This window comes from Eurosta solidaginis, unplaced genomic scaffold (genome assembly GCF_040869045.1).
Source record: "Eurosta solidaginis isolate ZX-2024a unplaced genomic scaffold, ASM4086904v1 ctg00001328.1, whole genome shotgun sequence".
In the NCBI taxonomy this organism is placed as follows: Eukaryota; Metazoa; Arthropoda; class Insecta; order Diptera; family Tephritidae; genus Eurosta; species Eurosta solidaginis.
In genome coordinates this window covers 129,549-133,556 of record NW_027137077.1, presented here as the reverse complement: position 1 = coordinate 133,556, position 4,008 = coordinate 129,549, and the positions used below count along the sequence as shown (strand labels likewise).

General features: G+C 38.6%; 1 pseudogene; it reads left to right on the top strand.

Annotated features, from left to right (window-relative positions):
* Nucleotides 1-203: 203 nt before the first annotated feature.
* On the top strand, nt 204-1,913 carry LOC137236101 (sphingomyelin phosphodiesterase 4-like; annotated as a pseudogene).
* The last annotated feature ends 2,095 nt before the right edge of the window (nt 1,914-4,008 follow it).

The window sequence follows — 4,008 nt, the reverse complement described above, 5'->3', positions numbered from 1 at the left end:
GGTGGTGAGTATACTTGTTGCAGATTAGGTTGTCTTTTATTAATTAATTTTGCTTCTTTTACTTTCAGATATACTCATTTACAAATCTGGTTGAGGCATTAACATCACTGTCGAAGCTTACCACCGTTTTGTAGCAAACAAACCGACTATTTTGGTAAAAATTAATGAACCAGTGGAAAATATATAGCAAAGGGACAAAAATCATGGCGTTTTATAATGAAAATCTTAGTAATCGTATAGTGAAGCTATTAAATAATCCCATAACGGACCGATGTGTGCAATTGACACAATTGTTTGAACGCTGTAGCTTGCGTGAACTACAACATATATTACCGGTAATTATCCAGTCCGTGTTTGGCATTGGAAGTGGTGGACTTGGTTGGGGTCTGCGTGCCACTATAACAGAAAATTCACCAATGTGCTTCGATATATTACACGAATTTATTTATAATTTTTTTTTTTTTTTGTGGGGCCAATGCTGCGCCTATGCTATCGACTACTTAATGAAGCAATTAAATTTGATTTTAGTTTAAAGCTCTTGCCTAACAAAGTCAGTGTAATGCTACAATGAGGCAAATACTCACTCTTCTATGCTGATCTCGTCAACATTGATCTCTTTCGGCGACAAGTCACCCCGCTCATATTGAACGCGCGTACGCACGCACGTATACAATGAATGTACCACAACTGTCTACTTTTTCCTGACGGCTGAAAACCTTTGCACATTCGTACCCGACAATCCAGATGCGATCGTATTTTTTTTTTGCGATCAGTTGTGAGCCGCCGCGACATTGCTGGCGCACGAAATCAGTATTACATTTTTTCTTGTAGATACTTGGCTACGCTATGACACTGATGAGGCAAGGGATCTACCTAACAGAGAATTTATACGTGTCGTGAGCATACTCGTTAATCATGTACAAGGCTTTGCCAACTCAATGCACATGGATCGTACACCCATGGCCATCCTACGAAAGTTAGCCCATCCAATGATAAAAGCCCGTATTTATCCATTTCTAAAAGTATTATTGGACGATGGCCACTGGATAGCTCACTTTCAGTTGTGTTAGAACTTCGGCTAAAATATATACAGCCTTGGCGTTATGTGTTCGATGAATAAAAATAAAAAAAATAATAGCGCAACTCCTAAAGGATCTAAGAATATGAATCCTAGCGACAGCGGCAGTGAAGTGGCAGTAAGTCAGCGATTTAGTACATTCATAGCTGAGAATTTAGTTATATATTCGCAAGTATTTGTGTACATATTGCCACGTTTTGAACTTTTAGATTTTACGTCATTCAGAAACGTGATAATGTTGCATCGCTTGGTGAAGGTCTTCAATCAGCCTAAGCTTCCTAATATGTTATGTCAGGCAGAACAGGCGTATATTTGCCAACTTGCCATCGGTTCACCCCGAAAACATGCAGTATAATTCAGGTACGGTAAAGGTGAATGGGATGGTGTTTATCAAGAAGAAAGTTATACACCATTATTTGGTCCAGTTGTAAAATATGAAATAGACCAAGTAATTAAAACAGTATGCACACCACGTTTATACAAGAAATCGATAATATACGAAATGATGTTGTACAATTGCGTAAACACATATACGGAAAATATTTGCTAGTGTTTTTGAAGATGTTTCACCAGCAGAATTGAAATTGCAAGAAATTGGCAAGATACCAGATATAATCGATTTGGCTGTGCGTACATTATTTATTATGTTTGATGCGCGTCTGCCGGAAATAACATTGGAGCAAATGCATGATAACCATAGTCCACCGTTAGCTTTTCTGCTTACGATAGTAGTAATTATTTGGATATTACAAAAGTAACACCAATGCAGATGCAAAGTAATTTAGCGACGTCTCGTTTCCACCGTCGTTCTACAGCGGCCATCAATGCTTCATAACAGTTTCGTTCGCCCTCTGGAATGGTTTGTAAAATCTCAGCTACAGGCCCTTTCAATGCCATGAACAGTGCAGCAACGTTATCTTCAGCATTCCAGTTGTCCACTGTTGCGGTCTTATCAAATTGTAGCTTAACGACCTGGAAAGGAACAGAACCGTCAAAGGATGGTGTTTTTAACTTTGGATTACTCGCTGAAACAGCCGGGCGATTAAATTGCATTTCCTGTATACGACCTGTCAAAGCATCCACTTTTGCCTCGAATTTTTTCTCAAACTGCAATAGTTTTGTATCTTGTGCCTCCAGCTTCGATGATACCCTTATCTACTGCGCCTCCAGCTGCGAGGATATGCTTGTGCTTTCAACTGTTCAGCCAACTGAGATGTCATATTTGTCTTCTGTTCTTCCAGTTGAGTTTCCATCTTCTTTGATGTTATGCGTGTCTCCTGCGATTCGAGTTGCGATGTTATATTTGTCTTTTGTACTTCGAGCTGTGCTGACATATTTGTGGATATTTGTGATGAAATTTTTGTTATGCGTGTTTCCTGGGTTTCCATTTTTATCGATATCTGTGATAACATAGCCAATATCGCATTATTCTCGCCGCTTACGACTGGACTCGTACTTCCGTTCTTCTCTTCAATTTTTGTTGTTGTCTCGTCCCCATCAAGATGGAAAACATCATCGTCCACATTAATTCCTTCCGACTCCATAGCGTCTCGTCGCCGTGCTTGAAGTTCGATCTTATTGCCGGTTGTATTCAATCCACGGGCTTCCAACTTTTTTTTAAGTTGCTGTATCTTTAATTCACTTAACTTTGCCATTTCCAAGTTGTATTCGAAGTCTTCGGAATTTATTCAACAATTCCTCCTCTGACACTAATTGGAATGAATTTTCTGAAATTCTTCTTATTTACAACCTTCTGCTAACGTTCGTATCGCTAAACTGTTGAATAAATAAATAAATAAAAAATATATCTAATATTCAATAATGCAAAATGACCTTTATTAAAGTAAATAACACACAATAACACTGATACGTCACAACTAATAGCTTGCTTAAATCAAACTGATTGCCGCGCCTCCACTGTCGCTGCTTTTATACTGTGCGGCTTCCTCGTTGACATATTTCTATGCGCTTCTATTTCCAGAACTTACTAGTTAGTTATCAGCTATAAAATTACTCAGCTGTAACTACAGATGCACGATTTTATAGCTTCTCTCATTGCATACTTTCGGGAGTATCTCAGATATATGCATGTGGTTTTGCTTTGCTTCTCGGCTTCGGGTATTTACATATGTGTAGACATATTGATTGATTCGTTTATGTAGATACAAGTGACTGTCTGCTTTATTGTTGTTGTGACTTCATTTACTTAGCATCAGACTAGTGATGTGAGTATCACTTAGTGTCACTAATATTCGTCACAATATATACTATACAACAAAAACGTCTACTGTTCTTGCAAATAATGGTTCGGCTGCGCCTACCAATGTGCTCTCAGCAGTTACCAACTTGGGTGATTATCACAATTCGGACGATCTCACTGTGAGTATTGATACTGATGCTGGTATTTCTTTGCGTTTTCCCACTGCTACTGCTGCTGTGCTGCCGCCCTCTCTCTCTGCTAAGCCAGCTGCTATTGTTGGTTCCAATAAGTCGATAAAAGTTGTTGCTAATACGAATGGTCTTTTGGATATTTCTTCGCCTTCAATTCGTGCTAATGCTGAAAATCCTCATACACATAGGTGGGCACCACTACATATACACGATTACCAAATTGAGAATGTGTTATTATACACGAACGCGTGGCTAGCACGAATGCAAAATCAAATATTTATTTAGTTTGATTTCAGCGCTTGCACTATAAGCACGTATCACACGCAGTCTTGGTACAGTGTTTGGTCGTACAATACGAAAGCATTGTACGTACTTATGAATGCAAAATGTTTCAGATTGAATGGGAAGTAGTTTTTTTTTTTTTTTTTGTTTTAAATAGCGCCAATAAGCCACAATGCTTAGTTTGCGGGAAAATTATAAACTTCATTTGCAAGCAAAGCTTAAGTCGACATTTCGTTTTACTCCACAGGAGCGTAAGT